Source organism: Bos taurus, chromosome 2, assembly GCF_002263795.3.
Source record: "Bos taurus isolate L1 Dominette 01449 registration number 42190680 breed Hereford chromosome 2, ARS-UCD2.0, whole genome shotgun sequence".
Lineage (NCBI taxonomy): Eukaryota > Metazoa > Chordata > Mammalia > Artiodactyla > Bovidae > Bos > Bos taurus.
Genome location: NC_037329.1, coordinates 123,221,161 through 123,232,083, shown reverse-complemented (window position 1 = coordinate 123,232,083; position 10,923 = coordinate 123,221,161). Strand labels below are relative to the sequence as shown.

The 10,923-nt window shown below is 46.9% G+C and overlaps 1 long non-coding RNA gene across 1 annotated transcript; it reads left to right on the top strand.

The window, feature by feature from the left end:
• The first annotated feature begins 278 nt into the window (after positions 1-278).
• LOC132343444 (uncharacterized) lies at positions 279-9,318 on the top strand. Its single transcript, XR_009492256.1, has 2 exons — positions 279-1,258; positions 9,156-9,318. It is a non-coding gene; the product is annotated as an uncharacterized lncRNA (long non-coding RNA).
• The last annotated feature ends 1,605 nt before the right edge of the window (positions 9,319-10,923 follow it).

Here is a 10,923-nt window from a genome sequence, read left to right as displayed (position 1 = left end):
TTCATTGGAATGTACACGTCATTCTTAGCTGCCTGCAAGCCTCAGATTACCCAGCGAGAAAGCGAAATGAAAGACAAGAGAATAAAAACACGGACAAAGAAGCTCCTGAAATTGGAATCATTAAGAGAGAAAAATAAAAACCAGACTTGAGACAAAGCAGTCTCTTGGCGCCAAGGCGCTCTCAGTACTGACATCAGGTCCCCAAAGCCACAGAGCCCAGTGCCAGCTGCCTACCAGTCCTGCAGTTCTGACCACTGGCATCCGGGAAAGGCCCAGGCCAGATCAGGAGGCTCGACTGTCCTAGAGCTACTCCTCACGTGCACTGTGACCTAGGGCAGGTCCCTGACCCTCTCTGAGCCTCAGTCTCCAAGGGTGAAATGAGAGGCCTGAACCATAGACCTTCAGAAGCAATGGGAGGAGAGATGAGAGGTTAATAAAAGAAAGTCAGAGCTCAGAGGACCCCACCGACCTTCCCTAGGGGCTACATTGTGTTCCCCAACCCTTCATATATTGAAGCCCTACCTAATCCCCAGTTTGGCTATACATGGAAATGGGCCTTTAAAGAGGTAACTAAGGTTAAATGGGGTCATAAGTGTGGGGACCCAATCCCATATGACAGGTGTCCTTATAAAAAGAAGAAGAGACACCAGGGCTGTGCACACAGAGAAAAGGCCACATGAGGACCCAGAGAGAAGACAGTCATCTGCCACCCAGGGAGAGAGACCTCAGGGGATATGATCCCACCAGCTCCTTCATCTTGGACTTCCAACCTCCAGAACTGCAAGAAAATAAAGTTCTGTTGCCTAGGCCACCCAGGATGGTATTCTATTATGGTAGCCCTAGCTGACTAATACTCCTCAATAAGACCCACAGTAGTTCTGAACCAAAGGTACCCAATAATCAGGATGACATGCTGAGGGCAGGTGGACAGTGGTGGATGTTAGCACTTTCTCCTGACCCTCATGCTCCTTCTGTCTTTACCAACATCCCAGCACCTGTGCAGTCTGTGCCTCGCCCGTCAAAACTGCACACAGGAAAGGCCCTGAAATCTCCTTTCACTGCAGAGTGATTGGCTGAGGAGGAGGAAGGAGCAGGTGCCTGGTCCCCCAGGCTTGGTGGCATCTTCCAGGTTCTAACAAAAGGGCACTAAGAATCTCAGGCAGCAAAGAAGGAAAACTTTGGTGAAGGGGAACCTCCAGATACCTGGCCACCCTCAAGAGCAGAAAATCATGGAAAAGCAAGGAGCTCACGAGGGACTGTGAGTGGAAATTTCAGCTGCTGCTGCTGGAGTGTGTGTGTGAGAGAGAGAGAGAGAAAGAGAGAGATAAAGACAGAGACAGAGGGAGGGAATGGTACATCAGAAATAACACAGAATGGGAGGAGACTCAGGCAACTGTTTTATCCCTGGTACCAATGATCAAGCCTCTTCAGCTGCCCAGAGCAGGAGTGAGGCTCCCAGATGGCCTCTGGAGACACAGTAAAGAACCAGACACAGCCCTGGGCCAGAAGGGCCGACAGCCTGGCTGAGGCCCCACCATGTCAGGACAAAGTACCACTGTTCTAGGCCCTGGGAATGCAATGGTACAGCCACGAACAAAACGCAAAGATCTCTGCCTTTGTGGCAAACTGTGGCCAACATTTATTGAGCACTCAGTGCATTCCAAGCACTATGCTAAGCCCTTTGCATGACTGATCTACAAATTAGGTATCATCACTCTCTTCACTTTACAGATGAGGAAACTGAGGTTCAGCGAAGTTACGTATGTTGTCCCATGTCCCAGCCAGTGAGTAAGTACTGGCGTCAGGATTCAGATCCTGACTGGTCTGATCCCGTTTATTTTCTGAACACAACATTATTAGTACTCTTAGAAACCTCATTGTTATTTCATTATCACTATTAAGAGAGACACCCCCATTAGCCTGGAATCAGGATGCTCATGATGATAATTGCTGCTGGTTACTGAGCTGGATCAACCACATGCCCCTTGCTCCACTCAACATTTTACATCAGCATCACATTTGAGAGCCTAGGAGGTGGGAGTTTCTTCATTCCTGTGGCATAGATGAGGAAACTCAGACTCAGCGACACTAAGGTGTGTGAATATTCCAGCAACTAATGAGGGGTTAAGCAGGGATTTGCATCTAAGAGTAGCTCCAAAGCCCTTAATTGAGGTCAAGAGGGTTAAGTAACTGAAGTAATTGAACTCACCTATTGACACTTGCACAGACAGATATCTTGCAGTGGTCAATTAGATAATGTTCTGATGTCAGCATGCACAATCCCTGCTTCTTGCTGCCAAGTACCATGCCCTTTGTCACCCCTGTATCAGTCGCTCCCTGAGCTGTGGTGGTTAGCACATGCTGATACAGTCTCAAAGATGAAGTGAGGGCATCTATTGCAAACACCACTGAGTCTGAAATAGCTGGAAGTGTGGACGCTTTAGTTTTTTGTAAGCCATGTCAAAACATTCCTAGGGTGGGGGTGGGTGAGCAGAATGAGGAAAAGGGACTCGATCACAAGTACACCAGTCCAGGAAGCTTCTGTGTGCCCGGGAGTCTGAGACTCTACTCCCCTAATAGAGACCCCAGGGCAGCCAGAAAGCACCAGTAGAAGGACCCGACCACAGGCCAGCCCCTCGCAGCAGGCCTAGGGAAGCCCCTGACATCCTATCAGGCAGCTAGCTGTGGAAGGAACTAGTGGGAACCATGGCAGCATCAGATAAACCAAGCAAACCTCAATGACCCTGATAACTTAATTGCCACTGGGACCACAGCCCACAACTGTAGGTCAAGAACCCATGTGCCAACCCAAACAGGGTGATTGTCTCTAAAATAAAAGATTTAAATAGGGTCTAGACTGCCTAGACTCCTCTAACAGAGTAAACAAAATGTTCAGGGTACAATAGAAAATTATCCATTATAACAAGAACCAAGAAAATTACAAACTAAATGAGCGAAGACATCAACTTGATGCCAAATACCAAGATGAATTAGATGCTGGAATTATTTGACGTGAATTTTAAAGCAGCCAACTTAAAATGTTTCAAAAGTCAATTACAAATTCTCTTGAAACAAATGAAAATTAGAAGATCTCAGCAAAGAAATAGAAGCAAAATAAGCAAGAAATGCGATTATAGAAAAAAATCTACAGAAAATTTAAATGATATAATTACCCAGCAAGATCTAACTAACCTATACATTTATGCAGAACATAACACCCAACAACAGAATACACAGTCTTAAAATACCCAAGAAACATTCACCAAGACAAACCAATATGTCTTAAAAATCGAAATAATGCAGCTACCTGACTAATTTGAAATCAAATTAGAAATGTGTCCCAATTTGGAATTATATTAGAACTTAATAAGAGAAACACAACAGGAAAATCTCTGAACATGTGGAAATTAGACAGTATACCTCTAAATAATCCATGGACCAAAGAGGAAGTCTCAAAGGTAATTTTTAAAAATAGTGAAAACAAATGAAAACAGAAACACAACATATCAAAATCTTTAGAGACATATATTAGCAAATCAAGTCCAAAAATGCATACAAAGAATTATATGCCATAACAAAGTGGAGTTTATTATCGTAAGTTTTGGAGTCTAGTACAATATTCAGAAATCTATCAATGTAATATATAATGTTAACAGGCTAAAAAAGAAAAATCATATAATCATATCAGCCAACACAGAAAAGGCATTTGGCATAATTCAGATACTCATTCATGACAAAAGGGGAAAAAAAAGAACTCAAAAAAAACAAAATATATGTGAACTTCCTGAACTTGATAAAGAGCAACTACAAGCATCCCACAGCTAACATCATATTTAATGGTGAAAGACTGAATGCTTTGCTTGCATTAGGGGTGAGATTGGGAACAAAACTGGGTGTCCACTCTCATCATTCATATTACTATTACTGGATATATAGCCACTGCAATAAGACAAGAAAAATAAATATAGGACCCACAGATTTGAAATAAATAAAATACAGTTCAATTCATTCACTCAGTCATGTTTGACTCTTTGCGACCCCATGGACTGCAGCATGCCAGGCTTCCCTGTCCTTCACCATCTCCTGAAGCTTTCTCAGACTCATATTCATTGAGTCGGTGATGCCATCCAACCATCTCATCTTCTGTCATCCTCTTCTCCTGCCTTCAGTCTTTCCCAGCATCAGGGTCTTTTCAAACGACTCAGTTCTTCACATCAGGTGGCCAAAATATTGGAGCTTCAGCTTCAGCATCAGTCCTTCCAATGAATGTTCAGGATTGATTTTCTTTACAATTGACTGGTTTGATCTCCTTGCAGTCCAAAGGACTCCCAAGAGTCTTCTTCAACACCACAGTTCAAAAGCATCAATTCTATGGTGATCAGCCATCATTATGGTCCACCTCTCATATCCACATGTGACTACTGGAAAAACCATAACTTTGACTATACAGAATTTTACTGTCTCTATTTGGAGATGGTATGTCTCTTCATAGAAAATCACAAGGATTCTAAATCAAACAAAAACAAAACTTTCCTAGAACTAAGTTCAGCAAGTTTACAGGATAAAAAATCAACAGACAAAAGTTAACTATGTTTCTACATACTAAGAATGAACATGTGGAAACTGAAATTTAAAACCTGACATTTACAATCTCCAAAGGAAATGAAATATTTACCTATACACTTAACAAAACATATATGAGGTCTGCATGCTGAAAAATTACTGCAAAGAGCTGGAAAGTTACCATTCCCATCCTCACAAAAAAAAAAAAAAGATGAACAAACTGAAAATCAACAGTCATCTTCTTAGATTCAACAGAGAATTGAAGTCACAGACAAATTGGTACCCTGAAACCTGGAAAGACAAGCAGATACCTAAAATTACAGATTATCAAGGACAGAAACCCTTACCTGGAGCCAGCAACTAACTGTAGGAGCACTTTATTCATGATGTATTGCTGGTGTCTCACTGTAGAGTAGCTTGGAAATTAAAAACTGCAAGAAGGTGAGTCTTAAGGAGTACCCCCACACTTTTGTGAGCTTGATTTCTGGGAGCCCCATAAGGTTCTCAGTGTGAAGACAGAAGAAAAATCCTCTCTTGCTTCCAGCAGGGGAAGGGGAAATAACCATTTTTAAAATGCCCAGAGCATATTTTAAAAATACTCTGTTCTCCTTCAGGAGGCTGCTTCAAGAGAACCTATGTTACCAAAGCTTAACTACCTGGGGGAAAGCAGATATATAGCTCACAGGCACTGAAAGACAGTCCTAATCCTAGGATTATAGGAGGCTTCCCCTCCCCTACACACCACCCTTCAATAGGGTTCCTGAATAATAATGTCGTTAAAAGGATAGCAAGCCTCAGACCCTCTTTAAGGAGCCTCTAGGAAAGCCCAAGACAACAGTGGAGACAAAGCCAAAAACACTGAAGGAAACTTTATCCTCTGATACTGGGACTACAGCAAGCGTAAACGCAGACTAACTCCCAGCCAGCTACACATAAAACCTCCCATTAAACGCTGATTTACCTGAGTCCCTCTGACCTGATACACCATGTCTGGCTATCAACAGTAAATTTCACTAAGAGGTAGAAACACAGCCTGAAGAGCTAAAGCAAGCATCCCCAGGAGGAGGGCACACAGGCATTCCCAGTCAGGTACTGATGTTTTTACAGTAAAATAAGTCCAGATTATCTCACCCTCATGTGATGACACATGATACAGGATTCGCATCAGAAAAGGCAACAAGAAGTATTTCAGTATGGAAATCAGTGGGCGCTCCTGAAAAGAATTACCAGCAGAATAATGAAGAAGGGCAAGTCAACAGAACTGAGAACATATAGAGGAGAAAAACCACAAATCACTCCATGGTTACAGGGTCAGAGACACCGAACTGATACAACAGTGACCCTGAATTATGAGAACACACACAACCTCTTAACAGAGACAGAAACCAGCTAACAAGATAGCGAATGCTCCTCAAGGAGCATCAGAGCCTGTGACCGTGTGAGCATCTTCCAACCACATAAGCGACACTCAAGTCCCCTCTTTTGTCCTCTTGGCTGAGTGCTGGGGCTTGACCCTCAGCCAGGCCCCACTCTCGCTGTGCTCTCTGAGCTCAGTCTCCCCAGCGCCTTCCCTGGGCCAGAGGCAGGTCAGTCCTGCTCATCTCTCCACCCTCAATGTGTAGTCATGCCACCTCTGACCGCAGCCTGAACAGCAGTGAGTTCTGAATCATGTGCTGATATTTAGTAAGAAAGTCGGCCGTGGCTCTTTCCCACAGGTAAGAACTTGGACTCTGGAGTCAGAAAGACCTGGGTTCACATGCCCCTTTACTGTATGTATGCCCTTGACCAAGCTGTTACCATCTCATTCTCAACTTCATCTATGGGGTGAGAGTTATGATTTCGGCCTCTCAGCAGATTTAATGAGCAGCATAATATAAAGTATTGTCACGATATCTGACACCTAGATAGTGCCCAAGAAATGTTGGTTATGGTTATAATCCCATTTAACAGTCTACAGAGCACAGCGTAATCTGATAGAGTCGAGTTCTCAGTCCTATAGAAGGTGACCTCGTCTGGCATTTCCACAGCACTTTACAGTTGGCAGAACCCATTTACACCTTTGTCTATGGGGAACTGGAGATCCCCAGGGAGCAGGCAAGAGTGTGAGTCTGGGGCCAGAATCCCTGGGTTCACATCCTGCCTCCACCACTTCCTAGTTGACCCTGAGCAAGTTATTTCCCATTTGAGCCTCAATTTCCTCACCTGTAAACTGGGGCTAACAAAATTATCTCCTTTGTAGGACTGTTATAAGGTCTGTACATGTAAAGCATGTAGCACAGGGTTTGGCCTGTAAAAGTCCCTCTGTCATGTCTGAGATCTGTTCCATTCTCCCCACTTTATAGAGGCGCACACTGAGGTTCAGAGAGACTAAGGCATATGTCCAGAATCACACAGAATGGCTGTTGGAGTCAGCTTTTTAACTCAAAGTCATCATGTCCAGGCCTATGTGCCACCCACCACAGGTCAAGGGCTGTGCTGCCCACTTTACACCTCAGCTCAGCTCACAGCCATCCTCAGAGAGATGTCTCTATATCTCCCATTTCACAGGTGAGGGAACGGAGGCCGGGTATGCATATGGTACTGATCCAAGGTCCCACAGCCAGAAAGGGATGAATCATCCAGAATTCAAACCCAGGGCTCCCCACTTCCAAACCCACAGCAAAGGCAGTTTCCTCCTCCCTTCCTTGTTCTGAAGCTGCAAGGTAATTGATGGGCCCCAGCTGGAGAAGGGCATGGCAACCCACTCCAGTATTCTTGCCTGGAGAATTCCATGGACAGAGGAGCCTAGTGGGCTACAGTCTATGGGGTCACAAAGAGTCGGACATGACTGAGCCACTAACACACACACACACACACACACACACACAGCTGAGAGAAGGTGAGGGCAGGGACAGAGGGCCAGCTGGGGCCTACAGGGAGAACAGGCAGCCAGCCCCCAGGGTTCCAGAGATCTTCGAATTCCATTCTCTGCCTCCTGGACACTCCGCAGACTTCGATCCTTTGCAGAGCCAGAGCCTCCTCTGAGAGCTGGAAGGTGAGGGGAGAAGGACCCGCTTTCTTCCCACCCTCTCCGTTCAGCATCTGCAAAGCTGTCCAAGCACATCAGAAGGAGGAGGTACATCTTCAAGGGCCCGTGATGAACCCCACGGAGATGGATTTTCCTGAACCTCATTATCTTTCCCTCCCAGGGTCCCAGGTCACGTCAATAACTTCCTCCCACTGCCTGGCGCAGATTTGCTGCGAGGCCCCAAGCCTGTTTTGGGAGCTGTAAATCCACCCTCCCTCCCCCAGAAATCAATCGGAAACCAGGTCGCCAAATCCACCAAAATCCAGCAGTTCATGAATCAAAGGCCACGTCCTGGCTCATGCTGGGCTGGCCGAGGCACCTTCTCCCCATATCAGGTTCTATCCAGGGTCCGGGGAGCCTCCAGACCCACTGGAGCCAGACTCAGAGAAAACCCCCAAACCAGATGCTGCTGAAGTGTTGCTCTCACCAACTGGGCCTAGGGAAATTCCCAGCGAGTCTGCCGGAAGAGAAGCCACCTGGTTCCAGAGCTCCAACCTCAGGCTGATCTCTCCCTCAACCAGCACCTGCTCCAGAGGACACTCTGGTTCTGAAGTGGCCCAGGAATGCACCTCGAAGACCCATGGCTTTACAAACCAGAGGGCTTAAGGTAGCATCTCCTCCAGGTGGGGAGATAGGAAGCGGAGCCCACTTCCAGTCCCTCTCGTTGAGACTCTAGAGAGCTGTGTGGTGCTGCGGGTAGGGGGTGCTGCAGAGGAGGACCCCTCCTGTGCATGGGGCACCTGCATGCCCTGTCTGAGGTCACACAGAGAGTCAGGGGTAGGGCTGGACAGAACCCGAGTCCACTGGGCTCCCGGGCTAATGCAGTAACACTCAGGCAGGTGTCTGCAGACTCCCAGAAGAAGCTGGAGTGTGCAGAGGACTGGAAGGGTGCCAGCCTGAGAGCCCCAAGGTCCCGAGACACTCTTCGTCCACGCCCGAGCTGTGGGGACTGGAGGGGGAGCACGTCTCAAAGCTTCTGCTCCTCACGGTGGAAGCTGGTGCCAGTAAATTACTCCCTGTAATGGAGATGTTTGCTTGGGGAATTAGGGAGGCAGTAAACAGAAGCCGGAGTAATTAACCATGGACTGCGTATGTGCCCAGCCTTTCAATGCTGCCCACCCCCTGCAGTGGCTTCCCCTGAAGAGAGGTGATACCACTGGCTGACACCATGGTGCTTGTCTGCTGAGATGAGCAACGGCAGACAGGGAAAGCTAGGCTCTGAGAGGGAGAGACAGTTGCCCAAGGACACACAGCAGGCTCATGACAAAGGTGGGCTGGATTCCACCTCTCTGGGGAGGGGCAGCTCAGGGCTGTTCCCAGTACACTTGACTAAGTACAGGGTCAAGGGTCAAGGGGTTAGCTGGGACTGGGACGGGGGAATCTGGCAGATGAGGAAGGAGGAAACTGGGCTCAGAGAGGGTAAGTAAGTGGCCCAAGGATTCACAGAAGATGAAGAAGAGGAAGGAGGAGCTGGACCCAGGTCTGCTGTCTCTCTCATTGTGCTCTGTTGTTTTCTTCTCTTCAGCTCCTGGCTTAGGACTCTGGAGCCCAAGAAGCACCCTGATAGGAGTGGGGAAGACCATCATTAGAGGAGCAATCCAGAGACCAGATCTCAAAACGTGGAGTGGGGCCGACTGCCAACTTGTGTTCTCTTCTTATTAAACACTGTTTGTGTTTGGGGCATTGGACATGCTTATCTCAGTCCTCACAGCAACCTGCAAGAAGGGAGGGACTTCTCCCTTTACAGATGAGGAAACCGAGGCTCAGAGGAAGGGAAACGACTTGCCCAAGGTCACACAATGGTGTCGGGTATGTATCCATGTATTGCTTCTCAGCAACAAATCCCTCATTCCCTGCAGGCGATGCTGGAATATGTCTCCCTTGCCAACTGGTACCATGGTAATCTTTGTCACAGAGATTGGCACAGTGCCCAGTTGGCACTGGGGGAACACAGGAGGAAAAGGAAAGCTTTTCTTCCTGGCTCTAATGTGCCCTCTTCTAATTGCTCCCGAGGGTGCAAAGGCCAGTACTGCACCCTAAGGAATACCCAGTGATGAGCAGCTGCCAGCAAGGTCCTGGGTGTAACATTTCCCTGTGAACAGTTTTACCAGCACCCCAACAAGTTCCACTGCCATGCCACCCACCCCAGCAAACCGTCCAGTGGGCGACTGCATGTTCTCTCTGGTTAGATCTGGACCCCAGTGGGACAATAGAGTGAAGGGGAGGCTCTTTCAGATCTGTTCCTTCCTTGCTTGGAATCCTAGCTATAGTGACTGCCCTTTACATCTGCTATTCCTGCATTTTTTAGAGCACTTTTTACCCCCTGGCAGGCAATCCTTGGGTTTCCCAGGTAGCTAGTGGTAAAGAACCTGCCTGTCAATGCAGGAGATGCAGGTTTGATCCCCAAATCAGGAAGATCCCCTGGAGGAAGCCATGGCAACACACTCCAGTATTCTTGCCTGGGGAATAACATGCACAGAGGAGCTTGGTGGGCCGTAGTCCACAGGGTTGTAAAGAGTCAGACACAACTGAAGGAACTTAGCACATACACACAGATTATATTAAACTTTCCCTGTCCTATTCCAGGGTGGTCACTGTCTCCTGCTTAGGTTCTGACTGATGAAGAATTACTACTAGCTGTGATCCCAGGTGATAGACCCACAAAGATGAGAAACTTGGAATGAGTTCGGTTGTACCCTTGGGTTTGAACACAGTGCTGAGCTCCTTCCTAATAGGAAAGCGTTGCTAGAAATCCGTGGGTAATGGATTGATTAGTGGCATCATGATTAATCAAGCCATCACCTGTGGTTGATGTGATGGAGTACCATCAGAAGCAAGTGCCACGGGAGCCCAGGTGGAAACACTTGACCGTTACAGGGATGATGAAGGATCCTCCTGAGGAAATTGGGATATTTAGAATCTCAGTCCTTCTAAATTTCAGTTATGACAGCTCTAAACAAGTCTCTTCTTTCTTGTAGCCACAGGGCTGATAGTGCCCCAAAATCCAATATGAAATGAGGCAGGATGCTGAATTCTAATATCCACTGAATTTATGGACTTGCCAGATTTCTCATGAGAAATGTCCTTGAGGAGTTACTTCTCTTGGGAAAGAATGAGATCCTGAAACTTGGAATTAAAGCATCTGGTTGGACCTAAATGAAACTGAAATCTTGACTCCCAAGTCCCTGTGAGCGTCCCTTGGCAATGAAAGTAGCTTCCCCTCCAGTGCCTGAAGACACTAGCTGTAATTTGCTTGATAATATTCCCTTGATAGACTTAGCTGGGGCAGAAGC